At 38.9% G+C, this 19,571-nt stretch overlaps 1 long non-coding RNA gene across 1 annotated transcript in view; it reads left to right on the top strand.

The window, feature by feature from the left end:
• LOC129392649 (uncharacterized) overlaps positions 1-16,101 on the top strand; it is a 30,151-nt gene extending 14,050 nt beyond the window's left edge. The window contains exon 3 of the long non-coding RNA XR_008618909.1: positions 15,567-16,101. This is a non-coding gene — a long non-coding RNA (uncharacterized lncRNA). The remainder of the gene's footprint in view (positions 1-15,566) is intronic.
• Positions 16,102-19,571: the final 3,470 nt, after the last annotated feature.

Raw genomic sequence — 19,571 nt, 5'->3', positions numbered from 1 at the left:
AACCCGGCCCCCCCGCATCGGCAGGCGGACGCGCAACCACTGCGCCACCAGGGAAGCCCAAATGTTAATAATTTTTAAGCTGTGTGATAGAAACCAGAAAGTTCGTTATTCTGTTCTCTCTACTTTTGTGTATTTCAATGGTTTTATAATAAAAAGTTATAAAAAATGAGCAAAATTTTAATCTTAGGGTAGAGAAGGACATAAAACCCAAAAGTCATATATGAGAAAAATGACGATGGCTTCAACATCTATTCCAGCCCCCTTCCTCCCTGCCTTGCACTGTAAAGGCTGTATAGTGAAATGCTGGCATTGTGAGCCCCCTGCCTCTGAGCCTGTCTATGTGACCTAATGTTGGTTACTGAGATGTAGGCAGAAATTATACATTTTAGCTACATACATAAGCAGTACAAATCAAAATAACAATGAGGTATCATCTATTTTTCACCTATTAGATTGATAAAGATCAAAAAGTTTAGTACCAAGTGTTGACAGTTCAAGGACAAAGTTGTTCTGCTACACTATTGGTGGAAATATAAGTTCATATAAAATCTTTTGGAAGGGAAATTTGGAAATATCTATCAAAATTCTTCTGAAAGCAAAAGCAACATTTGAGTGGTAAGAGGGGATAAAAAGGAAACAAGTATAAGAGTCTACGTAGAGTCAGAGTTGATTCATTAGATGACTGACTAAATATGGAGGAAAGGGTCCAAAATTACTAGGGTCTTAAATAGAAGTAGGAAAGTCAGGAAGAGGTACTTGCTTGGGAAAGCAGATCAATAATTCTGTTTGAGATATGTTTTCTGTTACTTCACAGTTAAGGCAATTTTTGCAGTCTGTCTAGCTCTAGGTCTAGATGTTAAGACATTTACTCAGATAGAAGATTAGCAATTTCATCAAGTAGCAATCCAGGAATTTAACAGGAAGCAAACTGACAGAATGCCACTTAGCCTCAGCTGTAAGTAGGACCCATTAAAGAAAATGTATTTCAAATAATGGTTAGAAACTTTTTCTCCCCTATCCAACTGGCAAAGATTTGAAAAAAAATAATATAGATTGGCAAAGAGGTAGGGAAATGGATACTAGTTATACATGCTGGTGGCAATAAAACTGATAACTTCTAGAAGACAATTTTAAAGTATATAGCAAATACCTAAAAAGTGTAAGGCCTTTTGAAACATCAACTTCAATTCTATCTGAAGAGTGTATGCAAATATTTTTACTTAATTTTTGTGTTTTTTCATCAAAGTAATATGTGCACATGGTTCTAAAAATATAAATTATTCTAGAAGACTTATGTGGGGATACAGTTGGACCTCTGCTCCATCTCTTATCCATACTGCTGTTGAGAGGCTGCCAATTTATCAATTTAAGACATTGTCTATTGACATCCTGTTATGGTGGTTGAGGATTTAGCCCTTTTACTCCACCTCCACCTCCACTTCCCTTCCCCACCTCCTCCCACTCTAGATTTATCATAAACTTTTTTTTTAAATTTATTTTTATTTATATATTTTTGGCTGTGTTGAGTCTTCGTTTCTGTGCGAGGGCTTTCTCTAGTTGTGGTGAGCGGGGGCCACTCTTCATCGTGGTGCACGGGCCTCTCACTGTCACGGCCTCTCTTGTTGCAGAGCACAGGCTCCAGACGCGCAGGCTCAGTAGTTGTGGCTCACGGGCCCAGTTGCCCCGTGGCATGTGGGATCTTCCCAGACCAGGTCTCGAACCCGTGTCCCCTTCATTGGCAGGCAGATTCTCAACCACTGTGCCACCAGGGAAGCCCTATCATAATCTTTAAATGTCACATGGCAAGACTTTTTGGCAAAAATGTCACAAGGCAAAAATATTTTAAGCCAGTAGTCAGAACTTACATAATTACGACTATATATATTTTCAAGTCTCAAAAGGCTAGAAATATATTTTTTCCAAGCCTCCAAACACAGAACCATCAGTCAATCAGTTCCACTTTTTTTCTCAAAAAAAAAAAAAAATCTGTCTTCTTGATCTAATCAGGACTGAGTGAGCCCTAGGCTTTGAGGCATGGTTGTCATTCTAGCATTCTAGGACTTCTCTCACCATCCTCTGGGTTAGCTTTCCCATTTCCTGGGCCCCTTGTCATCTTTCTTGGTTGACTCTCTTATATTTCTGAAATAGTAATTTCCCTAGAAAGGATACATAAGACATAAATTTTTGAGATCTGAATCTCTGAAAATGTCTTTATTCTACCCTCACACTGTATTGGTTGGATATAAAATTCTTAGCTAAACATAATTTCACTTCAGAATGTTGAAGATAATAGTCCATTGTCTTCTAGAATTGAGTGATATTATTGAGAAGGCTGAAGTTATTGTTCTTCCTTTTGATACAATCATCTTTCCCCTCTTTAGAAGGTCTTAATGATCTTTATGCTCAGTGTACTAATATTTTATCATCATGTCCTTGTTACAGGCCTTTTTTCAATCATTGGGCTGGGTATTTCACCTGACAATTATGTTCTTTACATCAGATACAGTTTCTAGGATTTCATTTATAATTTTTTCTCCTTTATTTTTGTCCTGTGCTCTCTGGAACTCTAACTAGCTAAACAATGGAATTTCTGTTTGATTTTTAAAGTCTCTTACATTTTTCCCCTACTTTCTATCTCCTTGTCTTCTTCGTCTTCAATACTCTCCTCTTGATCTTCTTTGGGACTTTTTCAGTGATCGTATTTTTAGTTTTAATATCCTTTTTTTTTTTTGGCTGTGCTACATGGCTTGTGGGATCTTAGTTCCCTGACCAGGGATTGAACCCAGGTCCTTGGCAGTGAAAGCACGGAGTCCTAACCAGTGGACCACCAGGGAATTCCCTCAAGTACTTTTTTTTAAAAAAGGTGTTTTTTGTTTTTTCGGTTTTTTTCTGCATCCTGAATCATCTTTGTTTCCTCCACGTTCCTTTTTTCTTTGTTACCTCTGATGTTGTGGACTTGTTTTTAAATTTTTATTTTATATTGGAGTATAGTTGATTTACAATGTTGTGTTAGCTTCAGGTGTACAGCAAAGTGATTTAGTTATACATATACATATTTTTATTCTTTTTCAGATTCTTTTCCTGTATAGGTTATTACAGAATATTGAGTAGAGTTCCCTGTGCTATACAGTAGGTCCTTGTTGATTATCTGTTTTATGTATAGTAGTGTGTATATGTTAATCCCAACCTCCCCCCACCTTTCCCCTTTGGTAACCATAAGTTTGTTTTCTAAGTCTGGGTCAGTTTCTGTTTTGTAAATAAGTTCATTTGTATCATTTTTTAAGATTCCACATATAAGTGATATCATATAATATTTGTCTTTCTCTGTCTGACTTACTTAGTATGATAATCTCTAGGTCCATCCATGTTGCTGCAAATGGCATTATTTCCTTCTTTTTTATGGCTGAGTAATATTCCAAGGCTTTTCTTAATTGTCGGGTGACTCTTGGGTCTCTGTTCTTTTTCTAAGTGACAGAGATCAACTAAAAAAGTAAATTGAAAGCACTTGCTGGGGTGAAGGGAACAGGTCAAATGATGGGCTTCTCTTAGGGTGATCAGTTGGTACAACAGCCTTCTTATTGGCCAATTACCTAAAGCCAGTATGTGAAAATATCTTTTTCTAAGGCTATTTAGTTTCTCCATTGAAGAATCCTCCATTCTTCTATCTTAAGCATTTTGTGAGCAAGGCATAGAAAGGACCTGAGTTACATTTGACTTATTACTACTTGCTGACCTCGTTTATATATTTAGGCTGGTGCAACCAGGAAATTCAGGGTAAACCCACATTAAAAAAATAGATGGGAAGTACATATACAATATTTAAAAATAGTTATCACCTATTATGGATTCATGGATGATTTTAATTTTCTTTTTCTACAAAATTTTGTGATTTTAAAAAATTATTTAAGTAAAGGCAAGCCATATGAAATAAACAACCCAATTTTTTAATGGAAAAAAAAGATTTCAACAGATATTTTAACAAAAGAGGATGGATAGCAAGTAAGTACATGAAAAGATGCACAACATCTTTGGTTATTAGGGAAATACAAATTAAAACTACAATGAGATACCACTACACACTCATTAGAATGGTTTCTAAAAACAAAACTTATAATACCAAGTTCTGGTTAGGGTGCAGAGCAATTCTCATATATTGTTGATGGGGAAGCAAAATTCTGCAGAAACTTTGGAAAACAGTTTGGCAGTTTTCATGAAGTTACACACTTACCATGTGACCAAATAATCCCACTCCTAGGTATTTACCCAAGAGAAAAGTATATAGTTCACACAAAGACTTGTATATGAATATTTATAATAGATATATTCATAATAGCCAAAACCTAGAAATAACCCAAATACCCTTCAACTGTAATACCTCTGTATCATGGAATACAACTCATCAATTAAAAGAATTAAATTATTGATATGCCAACAATATGGATGAATCTCAAATGCATTATGCTAAGTGAGAGAAGCCAGACTCAAGAGGCTATATATTATCTGATTCCATTTATATGACATTCTGGAAAAGGCAAAACTATAGGGACAGAGAACAGGTCAGTGGTTGTCAAGGGTTTGTGGTGAGGGGATGGACTAACAAGGGGACAGCATCAGGGAACTTTTTGAGTGATGGCACGGTCCTGTGTCTTAATTATGTGACTCTATGTGTTTGTCAAAACTTATAATGCTATGCATCAAAAAAGTGACTTATTGTACATAAATATTTTTTTAAATAAAAAACTATCTCCATGTGTTAAAATTACAGCAAAATACTTAGGAGGAGCTAAGTATTTCCAAAGGATCCTATACATAGTTCCTCTAAATAGCAAAACCCCTCTGGCATTAAAATATAATTAAATTTATAAAGTTAATTCACATAAAGATTCTAAAACATGTGTATCATATGTTTTCTTAATACTGATAATCCTTAGCCCACGAAGTCATAAGAACTGCATCTTTAGCCTTTGAAAAGATGAGCCATTTGTCAAAGAGAATCTGGATAAGACAAAGTTACATCAGTGCAACTCCATCTCTACTATTCCATTCACTAAACACAAATTTATAATTATTTACAAATATTTGTTGGTTGCTTTCTATACATAAGAAAGAAGTGATAATGTAGAGAATACAGAGATAAATCATGAATCTTATGCTTAAGGTCTAGTATGGGAAACAAGCCCCATTATACGTATCCATATTATAAGGCAGCAAATGACTAGTGCCTCACAAGATGTGTGGAGGAGGGATAAAGAGGAGAGGCTTGCTTTTTCCTAGTAGTGAACTCAGAAATCACTTTCTGGAATAAACTGCATTTTTAAAAGTTTATTTGAAGAAGAGGTAGAATTTGGATATGCAGAGTTGGGGGTGGGGCAGGTAGGAAGAGGTGCAGGGAAGGTAATCCAAGAAATGGAGAAAAACAAAACAAAAAGAAACTCAAAGAAATTTTTTTTTCAAATAATGGGGAAGTAGCTGTGAACACGCCAGTTCTCCTCCTCCTCCTCCTCCTCCTCATCATCATCACCATCATCTGAAGATCTGATGTACTGGCCACTTTGCTCACCATGCTAATTTGCCTCCAACCTTAATGGCTATTGTTGTGTTCTTCCAGCAGCGTCTTCAGGGTTAGCCCACCAATTTCTTGGGTTCTAATCACCTGAAATTTGACATTGTTGACTTTGTCATCAAATGCTAATATGTGTGATTACTCAGTTAAAAATATATCTTATTTCAGACTTTTTCTCCATGCCCCCCTTTGCCATTATAAATACTATGCCTTTAAAAATGTCTCCAGAAATCTTAGTTGCTTCTCTAGTATTTCCATTAATATTAAACTTTATTTTAAATGTTCTTGTCCCTGTATTGTTCAACCAGATTTAAAGGAGGAACAGATCAAGTTTCATGTGCCCTCTTTAATTGCAGTTTTCAGTACCTCAGTCATGTTCCTTTACACTCTTCTCTTTTGCAGGCTAAGTAATCACTTTGAGTCAGTTGCTGCAGTAAAACTTGAAACCTGATCATTTAGCAGAAAACAAGGCACTCCAGAATCTGCTCCAGCTGTACATTGAGGATTCTGGTTTCTTTTGGAAAATGGCTTACATTTCTAGTTAGTTTAGTTGCTATAATTCTTCCCTTCAACAAGTTTGCAAAGTTGTTTTTTTTTTTTTAAGGAATTACATTTGCCCACAACTCGTAGGCAGCTCACTATAGTCTTAAGATATAACACTGCTTAACCACAATTTGTGGGAAATGACATGTGCTAGTTAAATGAATTTTCTGGTAAACCCTTCTATCTTTCTATCATGTTGCATGATTCAGAAGTTTGAGTTGCTTCACTTCTGTAAACGATGTTTTGAGAGAGGAGGGCACATGCTGCTAGTGGTTGTTTTGAGTGCACCTGATAATATTGTGTTGTTCTTGTCATTTGTTTCTTTCTCCTAAGGGCAAATCCTCTCTTTCTCTCTCCCTCTTCTGGCGCACGCGCGTGTGCGTGCGTGTGTGTGTGTGTGTGTGTGTGTGTGTGTGTGTGTCGTTGGAGGTGCCAATTACTGCTAGTTAATTGGATTCTGGTTAACTTCAGGTTTTACTGTTAACAGACCAAATTACCTCAGCTCTAGAAACACCTAGAATAAACTCCCTTATTTTTTCCTCTCACAGTCACTAGGCCTTCTAAACTAAAAAAAAAAAAAGATGTATTATTCACAAAGCCATGTCACCAAACTATTTGTGAAACCACGTTGTTGACAGCTAAAAAAACCCCTTCTATACTTCAATTTGCCAACTTAAGAGCTGGTGGTTCTGAATGCAGAAGATCCCTTTGAGTCCTAAGAGAGCACAGACTATGGAATATGAGGAGGATATGAGATATGAGGCAGATTTAACAATGATTTGCACAGTCATAAGCCCTAGACAGGGAGGGAGATGGGTGGCATACCAAAAAGTCACCATTGCCACCATTAATTCATCCAGCATTTTTTTTTTTTTTTTTTTTGTGGTACGCGGGCCTCTCACTGTTGTGGCCTTTCCCGTTGCGGAGCATAGGCTCCGGACACACAGGCTCAGTGGCCATGGCTCACGGGCCCAGCCACTCCCCGGCATGTGGGATCTTCCTGGACCAGGGCACGAACCCGTGTCCCCTGCATCGGTAGGTGGATTCACAACCACTGCACCACCAGGGAAGCCCCATCCAGCATTTTTAAAGTCTACCATGTGCAAGTCACTGTACGAGGGGCCATAGAGGGACAGGCCATGGAGCAATAGTCTAATATGGAAACTAAGAGGTCTGCTAATAGCTTGAACAGGACACTAGTGTGTCATAAATGCCACGTCCATGGCTCAGGAAATAAAGGATATGAAAATTGAGAAGAGGAGGATGTTACTTCTGGCTAAATGATAAGGGAACATTTCATCAAAGAGATGACATCTGAGCTGATCCCTGAAGAAGGGATAAGATTAGTAGGCAGAGTTGGCAGAGCCTAGCAAAAACAGAGGCAGGAAAACCCAAGTCTGTTCAGGGGCTATGAGGAAAGATACGTGAAGGTGAATGACAGAAAGGCTTAGAAAGGCAGATAGGATCCGATTATGGACAACTTTTGCAAGCTAGAGTTTGAACCTTATTCCAAATAAATGAACATTTTTGACCAAGACCGTAGCCAAGAGCCCAGACTTTGGCATCAGATAGACCCAAGCTCAAATCCTGACTCCACTTACCTGTGTGTGATTTTGGGCAAGTCACCTACCTTACGCCTCCAAGCCTCAGGCTAATAATCTCTATCTCACAGGCTGTTACCAGAATTAAATGCAAGTGGGATATGAAGCACTCATTCATTTGGAAAATATTTATTGACCCTCCATCGTGTATGTCCCAGACAGTGAGCTTTGTACTGGTGATACAGCGATATAGGCCAAAGCCTGTCCTCAAGGAACACATGAGGCAATGGGTAAGACAGATAAGAAAACAGGAAATTACAGTACAGTGTAAGCAGGCAGTCAGAGGAGCTGAGTAACTCAGATCAGGGAAGGAGATGGTAAAGAAAGCTTACCAGAGAAGGTATCCCCTGAGGCACCTGAAAGGAGCCTCTGAAGGTGAGTGGAAATAGAACTTATTTTCCAAGGTCTGATTATTTTTTATTAACCATTGTAGTTTCTAGCAGACACAGATATTTAAAACTCTAAACGGATTTTTGTTGTTAATTTTTGTTTGGTTGATTGTTTTCGGCTTGTCTCAAAGCCATAGAAACAGGGAGTACCCTACTTCTCAGCTAATGGAAGGGAAGAAGAGTCTATTTGCAATCATGTTAGTAGTGGAAGAAGTAAGCAAAACAAATCCCTGAAATATGTGTGGTAAATGAAAGAGATTAAAGGGAAGTTGACCTAATATGAATTGGCAAATCTGGTTTTTCACTTGCAGGAGACCCGTGGTACACTTCTCCTGGGTTTTCAGCCCACATTTACTTCCTTTTCTGAAATGGGGTCCCAGTTGTTTTTTTTTTTTTTTTTTTTTTTTTTTTGCGGTACGCGGGCCTCTCACCGTTGTGGCCTCTCCCGTTGCGGAGCACAGGCCCCGGACGCGCCGGATTTTTGTTGTTAATTTTTGTTTGGTTGATTGTTTTCGGCTTGTCTCAAAGCCATAGAAACAGGGAGTACCCTACTTCTCAGCTAATGGAAGGGAAGAAGAGTCTATTTGCAATCATGTTAGTAGTGGAAGAAGTAAGCAAAACAAATCCCTGAAATATGTGTGGTAAATGAAAGAGATTAAAGGGAAGTTGACCTAATATGAATTGGCAAATCTGGTTTTTCACTTGCAGGAGACCCGTGGTACACTTCTCCTGGGTTTTCAGCCCACATTTACTTCCTTTTCTGAAATGGGGTCCCAGTTGTTTTTTTTTTTTTTTTTTTTTTTTTTGCGGTACGCGGGCCTCTCACCGTTGTGGCCTCTCCCGTTGCGGAGCACAGGCCCCGGACGCGCAGGCTCAGCAGCCATGGCCCACGGGCCCGGCCGCTCCGCGGCATGTGGGATCCTTCCGGACCGGGGCACGAACCCGCGTCCCCTGCACCGGCAGGCGGACTCTCAACCACTGCGCCACCAGGGAAGCCCCCCAGTTTTGTTTTTTGTTTTGTTTTGTTTCGTTTTTCTTTTTTTTTTGGAGAACCACATCTTTCCTCATTCTTATTTTATGTGTTCTGGTGAAGTTGACTCTATTTCATTCTGGTTTTAGGGTTTGCTGTGATTCAGGCCTCTCAGTTAAGAACCTCACACTGGCCTCAGTGACTGGGATCGGAGCATCCCTCAATCAGGGCCAGAGAGAGGCAACCTGGAACTTTTGCTGAGCCTGTAAGACTCAGCAGAGAAGCCTACCTTGGCTTCTGGTTTGAACGTGGGAAGTTGTAGACGAGGAGCTGCTGGGAGCTATCTTCCTACCTCTTCCCACCACTTGAAGCCTGAGATCGAAGCCACCAACACAGAGGAGAGCAGGGATCCTCACAGAAGAATATAAAGTCCATGAGGGCAGGAAGCTTGGCACTGTTTTAAAATCTTTTTATTGATACATCATTCACATACAGAAAAAAACACACAAAACTAATTTGAGTAAAACATTATTACAAAGTGAATACATATATTTAACTACCACCCAGATCAAGAAATAGATCATTACCCGCCTCATACTCCTCCCAGTCACTACCCCCTCTCTCCTCTTGACTATTAACACCATAGTTTTGAGTTTTCCAACTTTGTGTAAATAGAAGTATAGTATTCATTCTTGTGTGTATGGCTTCTGTTACTCAACATTATTATAAATGCCTTTGATGAACATATACATGCATTTTTATCAGATATATTCCTAAGAATAGAATTGCTAGGTCATAGAGTGTACACGAGTGTATATATGTTCAACTTTAGAAGATGTCGCCAAATTACATTCCAAAATGATCGTACCATAAAAAATTTTTTTTAATTAAAATAACAAAGTGATCGCACGAATTCACCCTGTTATGTACCTGTTCCTCCACATCCTCAGCAACATTTGGTATTTTCAGTCTTTTAAGTGTGGATGTGTAGTATAGTATATCATATTACATTTTCCTCATGACTAATGAGTTTAAATACCTTTTCATGTGGCCATTTGGATATCCTTTTCTGTGAAGTGCCTGTTCAACTGCCTGGCCCATTTTTCTATTGAGTTACTTGTCTTTTCTTTTTTGATTTGTAAGAGGTTTAAGAATTTTTTATCTTTAGTTGCTACCCTAATACCATGCCATATTACATTGTGGTTTTATAGTAAACCTTGGTAACTGGTAAAGTATGTCCTCCTATCTTGCTCTTCTTCTTGAGTGTTTTGGCTATTCTTGGCTCTTTGCATTTCCATATACATTTTAGAGTCAGGTTGCTATTTTCCACAAATAAATCTTTTAGGATTTTATTGGGATTGCATTGAATCTATAAATTAATTTAGAGAGATTGACATATTTACAACATTGAAATTTGAATCCATGAACAATGCACATATTTCCATTTATTTAGGTTGTCTTCAGTTTCCCTCCATAAGTTCTATAGTTTTCTGTGCAGATAAGTCTTGCATTCTTTAATTAGATTTATTCCTAGCTATTTGATACTTCCATGCAATTATAAATGGTAACAATTTAATTTTTTTTTCTGTTTGTTGCTGTTATATAGAAAAATAATTGAATTTTGCATGTTGACCTTCTATATCGGTTTTCCATAGTTGCATAACAAATTATCACAAACCTAGCATCTTAAAAAATAAAGTTATTCTCTCACTGTTTTCATGAGTCAGTAGTCTGGATATGAGTTAGCTAGGTCATCTGCTCATAGTGTCACTAGGCTGAAATCAAGGTGTCAGCCATGCCTATGATCTCACCTCAGGCTGAGAGTCCTCTTCCAAGCTCACTGATTATTGCTGCAATTCAGTTCCTTGCGGTTGTAGGACTGAGGTTCCTCTTTTATGCTGGCTGTCATTTAGCAGCCACTCTTAGTTCCTAGAGGCCACTGCAGTTTCCTGCCATGTAGTCCTCTCTGGAGTATGGCATTCTATTTCTTCAAGGCCTGCAGGATACCATTTCTCTTGTTTCAAATATGTCTGATTTCTGACATCTTTGACCTCTAAACTCTTTTAAAAGGGCTCACCTGATTAGGTAGGGCCACTAGGATGATCTCCCTTTTGATTACCTCAAGTTCAACTGGTCTTAATTACATCTTCAAAATTTCTTCACCTTTGCCATACATGATAAACTAATCATGTGAGTGAAATCTCATTCATGGGTCCACCCACACTTTAGGGGAGAGAATGTCATAGGGTATGTACACCAGGGGACCAGAATCTTGAGGGACAACTTAGAATTCTACCTCCCACAACTCGTATCCAGCAACCTTACTGGCTAATTAATTCAAGTAATATATCTGTAGATTCATTGAGATTTCCTAAATACACAGTTATATTACATAAATATAATAACAGTTTTATTTATTCCCAGTTGTTATACTGTTAAAACTTCTTTTTCTTAACTTATTGCACTGGCTAGAACCTCCAGTAAAATGCTGAAAAGAAGTAGTGAAAAGTGGGTTTGTTTTTTGTATCATTGTATCTCCAGTGTTTAAAATAGACATAGTAGCTTTTCAATGAATATTTTCAAATGAATAAGTGAATGACAGTAAAGCTGAGAGATGGGGAAAATTGGTTCCTGCTTGATCATTTGAGCATCTAAATATCACCATGTCCTAAGTCATCCCCAACCATGGACTTTTTAATTACATAAGGTGATAAATTTTCCCCTCCCCACCCCACCCCCACCCCAATTTTTAGCTGAAGCCAGATTTTTTTTGTCAAGTTCAATCAAAAGTTTTAAGTGATATTAGATCTCCTGACCCACCGAATAACATGAGTGAAAAATATTTGGGAGAAAATTAATTATTATGCCCAATGGAGTTACATTTTTTTTTTTTTGAAGAGAACTTCTGGGAATTCAAACATGTTCAAATATGTACCATATTAAGAAAATCCTCCCTTACATTCACCTACCACTCCATCGGTCCCTCCCCCTACCCCACTTTTTTTTTTTATAACTAAGCTTTTAGAAACAGTTTACTCATTCTTTATTCTTTTCATATAACAGTCCTCAGCTCATGATAATCTGCTTCTAATTCTACCAACTACCAAACTTTTCTTGGTAGGATCGGTAGTGACCTTCAGGCTGCTAAATCTAACAGACAACACATCTTATTTGCCATAATAGACCACTCCCATCTTCTTCCAAAAAAATTACTTCCTTGTCTTTTGGACCCCATGGTCTCCTGTCTTTTCTATTATTTCTCTGGTTCCTCTTTCTAGTCTCCCCTGTTTGCTTTTCCTCCTCTTAGGACCTAGTCCATTAACCAGAGGGATATGCTAAACCACCTGGAATCAAAGCAGTACTCACTAACACACATCAGCGAGCCAGTTTAATCATAAAGACAAAGCCATTTATATACATGTTTTGTTTATTCATTGATTTGATATATGTTGATGTATGCTTGTTGTATGGATCTGTGGCCAGTCGTAGGCCCTCTTCCCTTCCTTTCCCTCCTCTTCTCTTCTTATCTCTCAATACTCTCTCAGGAATCTCATACACATCCATCCTTTCAATTATTAAATGCATGTTCATAACTTCTGAATTTATGTCTTCATTCAGGTCTCTCTTAGTTCCAGACCCATATATCTAACTGCATCCTTAGTATTTCCAGATAGCTAGTACACAGACATCCAAAATTGGACATGTCTATTACTGAACTTATGGTGCCAAATCTTTTCCTCCTCCAATGTTTCCTACCTCATTAAATAGTCCCACCATCCTCCTAGTTGCTCTTGTCAGGAACCTAGGAATCATCAACCTAGGAATCATCCTTTACATCTACCTATTTCTTAGCCCCTTTGTCCAACCAGTCACCAAGTACTGTCAATTCTGTCTCCAAGGATACTTCTCAATCTGTCTACTGCTCTTTGTCTTTACCACTACCACCTTAGCCCAGCACCTGGACCACTCAGACACTGTGTTAGTTAGATCTGGCTGCTATAACAAAATACCGTGGACTGGGTCGCTTAAACAACAGACAAATATTTCTAGCAGTTATGAGATCTGGGAAGTCCAAGATCAAGGTGCTGGCAGATTCAGTTCCTGGTGAGAGCCCTCTTCCTGGCTTGCAGACAGCCACCTTCTCACTGTGTCTCACTGTGACAGCGATATCTCTCACTCTTCCTCTTCTAATAAGGACACTAATCCCATCATAGGGGCTTCACCGTCATGACCTCATTCAAACCTAATTACCCCCCAAAGTTCCCACCTCCAAATACCATCACCTTGGGGATGAAGGCTTCAACATATGAATTTGGGTATGCGGGGCACAAACATTCAGTCCATAACAGACACCTTTCTAGCTGCTAGTGCCATACATTTTCTTGGTTATCTCCACTAACTCATTCTCCGCAGAGTGGTCAAACTGATCTTTTAAAAACATACTTGTGGGGGCTTCCCTGGTGGCGCAGTGGTTGCGCGTCCGCCTGCCGATGCAGGGGAACCGGGTTTGCGCCCCGGTCCGGGAAGATCCCACATGCCGCGGAGCGGCTGGGCCCGTGAGCCATGGCCGCTGAGCCTGCGCGTCCGGAGCCTGTGCTCCGCAACGGGAGAGGCCGCAGCAGAGGGAGGCCCGCATACCACAAAAACAAACAAACAAACAAACAAAAAACATACTTGTGTCATCTCTTTCCCCAGAGCCCTGTAAAAACTTATAATAAAGTCCAAACTCTACCATGACCTATAACTCCCTGAATGGTCTGGCTTAGGCCTTCTTCAGCCTTTTCTCTCTTCCCTCTGCTTACCTAGCTCCTTCATGTCTCAGAGTTTCTTTCTGCTGGCTCTTTCCACTGCCTGGGACTCTTCACCACCACTATTCCCCTTCCCTGGCCAATTCCTATTCATTTCTCAGTTTAAATGCTGCTTCCATGGGCAAGGATTCCCTGTTCACCTACATTAAGTTACACTCACCTTTACAAGCTCTGATAGCTTCTTTTACTTTTCCGTGACACGTATCCCAACTGTTGAACATTTCCTATAATATTTGTTGAATGTCTCTTTTCTGTACTCCCTCTCCAAACCACCCCCAGATTGTGAGTGCTATGAGAGCATGAACTGAATCAATCTTGCTTACTGCTAGCATCTAGGACCCAGAAACATCTTTGATAAATATCCACTGAGTGTGAATGGATGTTTGGATGTCTACGGGAGAATGAGGATGACGGCAGGGGGTTAGGGAGTGTTGGTGTAGGAACATTTTCCCTACCCCTTCATTCTAATAAGAAATTTAGAATCAGAATATTTCTTCCACCATTAAGAGGAGTCATGATTTTGACAAAAAATTAACCTCATTCTGGGGACAAGCAGTGAGTAACTGAGGTAGCCTCTAACATACTGGGGCAAAAGGCAGGCAGCTCAGGCAGGCAGTAAAGAATCAGACAGCCAGAGAGGAGCGCCATTTCCCTCTGGATGCCATTAACTAGAGGGATATGCTGACCACCTGGAATCAAAGCAGCACTCCCTGGCATGCATCAGTGAGCCAGTTAATCATAAAGACAAAGCCATTTATACAGGCTTTTTGTTTGCTTACTGGTTTGATATATGCTTGTTGTAGGGAACTGGACTTATGGTGCCAAAAACTGTCACTAGTCTGACCTTCAATTTGTATTAGACACAAAAATACTTACATTTTGTAAATGTGTCCTATATGCTTTCTTTACCATTTCTTTTGCTGGGCATGTTGAGCTGTAAAATAAAGTTAGGGTAAACTTAGAAGAATGGAAATAGGCTTTTGCATATTTATAAAGGAGGAACACACAAAAATAAGCTATACATTTTCTAAAATACTGCATTCTTGCAACCAAATATGGGAACTGTCTCTTGGATTTGTGAACTGGTACAGAATACCTGAAATAATAAATTAATCTAATTGATTATTTACTAAGTTATTAAATACTTATTACCAAGCAAAATCTTCCCTACAAGATGTTTTTTTTCTTATAAGTATTGAGAACCTTCAAATTCCATACTTTTCGAGAAAGCCTTAACCTTTCTTTGGAGAAGAAGGGGAATCTGATATTTTTGGGATTCAAATAATAAGTAATTCCACTTAACATAATTCTTCTCTTTTTTAGTAATTTCTTGGTGTGGCATTCCCACAATATAGTGTGGGACAAACGGCATAGGACCGGAAGTCCTTAAACCTGGCTTCTGATTAGAAATCGGCTGCCACCGCTAAAATGTTATCTGTCTCAGCCCTTTGGACCTCCATTTCCTCATGTGCAAGTGAAAAGCCTCTTCCGTTCCAAAAGTCTTTGATTTCAAAGATGTTTTCTTTCTTTTGAGTTTTTCATTATTTTTATTTTATATAGATCCTTAAAAGTTAATAAATAAAAGTATAGAAAGGGAAAATACTGTTTTAAATCTAAGGCTAGATTTTCAGAAATAAGACTTCTAGATTGAAATCAAATTCTGACTGAGAACTTGTTTTTATTAATGTTCAGGAATTCACAGAAGTAAAGAGAATAAGGCAAGAAAACACAGATATTTTACTTCCTGGTAGAATCGGAATCAAAATGACCAGACAGCGGCATGAGAATTAAATGGCCTTTCTAATGCATTTTGGTATCCAGCGAAAGTCCATTATATAATTGCAATCCGTTGTTATACTGATCTTTTACTCTGGATTATGTTGTGAAATTGTCCTGTTTTCATGATACCACTGTTTGTTGTTGTTGTTTTTGTCTCTGTTTATTTTGCTTCTAAAATATTTCCTGTTTGATTTTTTTCTCTATTTAAAAATATTACATAGCAGTATAAGAATTTGTATTCCTGCTGCTTAGGGGGTTCTTTCTGTGTGATGGTTGGTGTTGAGTCACGTACCCAGTTGATGTAGAGGGTGGTTCTTGAGGAAAATCCCTTGAGAGGCCAACCATGGCTTCTGTTTCTCTGAAAATATATGGTTTCTAAATTGCCCATAATTTTTCCAGAAAAGTTTAAATGAAATTTCTCCTTAACCTAGAGAAGTTTTAAATGAAAAAAAATTTTTTTTCTAATAGATGTTTAACCATTGTCTTTTCATTATAGAATTGCATACTTAAAAAATAATTCCATATAGTTATTACTTAAAATACTCCAATTGTAAAATAAGCCAAGACTATCATTATCTAATAAATTAATAGTGACTTACAAAAATCTTGAGCCCTATAACATATCAGTGGCAAGTCTTGAAAAAACATTAGACTAATTGGTTACTCATTCTGCTTAATGTGTGGAAGAAAGTGGTTTATGTTTATAAGCACTAGTTGGTCTTTATCTTTCATTCATTATTTCAACGAGTATTTACTGAGCTCTCAGCTCACACTAGGCATTGTTCCAGGTACTGGCTGGGTAAAGTGGTAAACAAAACAGACAAAACTCTCTGTCCTCATGGAGCTTACATTCCTGTGGGGGAAAGACAGATAAGTAAAACATATGGGGGCTTAGATGATAATAAAGTCTAAGGAGAAAAATAAAGTGGAAAAACACATAGGACATGGTGTTGCAATGAGAAATATGGGTGTCATGGAATGTCTCACTGAGAAGGTAAGATCTGAATAAAGACCTGAAGAAGGTGAAGGAGTTAGCCATTAGGATATGTGGGGGAAAAGCATTCCAGGCAGAGGGAAGAGCAAGTGCAAATACTCTGAGGCAGGAGCATGCCTGGATTTAGGAGCAGTGAGGAGCCCAATATGACTACAGCAGTGAGAAATGGGGGACTAGGAGGAGATAAGGATAGAGAGGTAAGAGTGGGATGAGATCAACTAGGGCCTTGCCAGGACTTTATCTTCTACTGTGAATGAGATAGAGCCACTGGAGTGTTCTAAGCAGAAGAATGACATCACATGACCTGACTTAAGTTTCCTCAAGATCAAGCTGATTATTGTGTTGAGAATAAGCTGGTGGGGGACAAAGGCTACGAGACTTTTGCAGTAATCCAGGCAAGTAGGATCATTGCACTATACAACTCCAAGAAGCATCATTCACCCTGCAGTGTCTGAGAATGGTGCTTCCCATAATGAGCAGTGTATAGCCCAACAGCTGTAGTTAGCAGCCCTGTAGGCAAGATGGCTTGGACCAGGTGGATGCAATGTGAGTGGTGAGAAGTGTTTAGTCAAGATATACTTTGAAGATGGAACTAATAGGATTTTCTGACATGGTAGATGTGGAATATGAAAGAGTCAAGTATGATTTCAAGGTCATCCATTAATTTCATGAATTATTACTATTCATTATACTAAATACCATTTACTAAGTGGGAGTAATTCATATTTATTTTTTAATTCAACAAGCATTCATTGAAAGCCTACTATGTAGTACATCGTTCCAGATTCTGTAGAGTATTTTAAAAAGTACAATAGCAGCAACAACAGAAAATCCTGTCCTGGAAATACTTATAACTTAGTTTGTTAGACAAAGCCTCCATAGATAAAAGAACCAATACTGTAAAAAGCGACATAAGAAAAAATATGATAATGGGACCGATTAAATGGTATAACTACTTCTCTAGGGAAATGGTCCAATTTGAAAATAATTTTACATTTGTCAGGATATGCCCATATTTCTGATTGCTACACTCTCCTAATCTATTCAACAATTTATTCACTGTTTTCCAATAGTAACAGGACTCAGTGTTTCCTGTTCCAAATGCAACTAGATATGCTATATGGTTGACTCCTGCTCCAGGAGGAACTATGTAGAAGACTTCATGTCTGAGGTAGGAATTACCTGTTTCATGTGCCCTTCTCCTGCTGATGTCTTAGGTTGCATTACTCACAGTTTGGTTGAGAATTCACAGTTTTACCTTGGTCCCTAGTTCCTACTTGTCCAACTTCTGACTTGCAAATTTTCATACTTCTGACCATTTATCTTACTTGCAGCCCTTTGGTTTACGAGAAATTTTGAGATTTTGTGACTTCTCATGCCTCACTTCACCCACCTCATTCATAGCCATGTCTTGCTGCTTCCTGTTCAGTGGTTTTCATTAACACAGCTTTCCTAATAATAATGAGATAGTAAAGATTATAATAATGAGTATGATATCTAACATTTTAAAGTACTGACTATGAGCTAGGCACTAAGTGATGCTATTTAAGTATACTTTAAATGTAATCCTTATAGAAGGTCTGTGAAGTGGGTGCTATCATTATTCCTATAAGGAACTGAGCTTTAGAGAGCTGAACATGCCTGAGGTTACTCAGCTAGAAAGTGGCAGGTCTAGGATGCAAACCCAGAGTCCATGAAGACTACTATGCAATAACACATCCTTTGTACCATATGCATATTAAACATGATTCTGAGGGAGGAAAAAAAGTCAATGCCAACAAACTTCTCTAAACTCTCAAAGCCTCTATGTTTAATAATTATCCTTCTAATGTTATGGGTTTATCAGTTTTTAATTTTCCTAGTTGAAGTTAGAGATAACATTTGCAATACAGTCCTATTTTTAAAGGTATCGATATTAGAGTTGGGTTTGCATGGCCCTGGACACAGGTACACACACATGCGTACTCTGCACGCAGGCTACCAAAGTAGCCATTGAAAGTAGAAATGACAGTGGGGACTTCTAGGAGACCAAGATCAAAATAAAAAGGAGAGGAGGGAAAAGGAAGAAAACTAACAAGTGTTTATTGAGCCTTTCATGTTATCAGTTACTGTGCTAAAATGCTCATTTAATCCTTACAGCAACTTTATTATTACCCTCACTTTACACTGGAGAAAAATAAACTGTGAAGAGGATATTACTCCTATTTGGCAGATGAAGAAACAAAGGATTAGAAATTGGGATCAAAATCACAGAGTTAAAGTGTCAAAGCAGGTTGAAAAACCCAAAATGAGCTGAATTCCAAAGCCTGTGGAATTAATCACTGCAGGTGGTAGACAGACTCTAGGGTAGCTCCCATGATTCCCACTTCCTCGTGTTCAAAACTTTGTGTAGGGCTTCCCTTGTGGCGCAGTGGTTGGGGGTCCGCCTGCCGATGCGGGGGAAGCGGGTTCGTGCCCCGGTCCGGGAGGATCCCGCGTGTCGTGGTGCGGCTGGGCCCGTGGGCCGTGGCTGCTGGGCCTGCGTGTCCGGAGCCTGTGCTCCGCGGCGGGAGGGGCCGCGGCGGTGAGAGGCCCGCTTGCCGCAAAAAAAAAAAAAACAAAACATAAAACAACTTAGTGTAATTCCTTCTTCTTAAGTGTGAGCAAAATTTGTGACTTGCTTCTAAACCATAGAACATGGTGAAGATAGAATATCATTCTGTTAGGTGACTCACTGTAGAATGTTTAGAGACACGCCTTGCGGGTTTGATGAAGTAAGCAGCCATAGTGAGAAAACCTATATGGCAAGGAACTTCAGGAGGCCTCTAGGAGCTGAGGGCAGCCCCCAGACAGCAAGAAGCTAGGGGTGCTCCGCGGCGGGAGGGGCCGCGGCGGTGAGAGGCCCGCTTGCCGCAAAAAAAAAAAAACAAAACATAAAACAACTT

This window comes from Physeter macrocephalus, chromosome 12 (genome assembly GCF_002837175.3).
Source record: "Physeter macrocephalus isolate SW-GA chromosome 12, ASM283717v5, whole genome shotgun sequence".
In the NCBI taxonomy this organism is placed as follows: domain Eukaryota; kingdom Metazoa; phylum Chordata; class Mammalia; order Artiodactyla; family Physeteridae; genus Physeter; species Physeter macrocephalus.
This window is presented reverse-complemented; position numbering and strand designations above follow the sequence as displayed.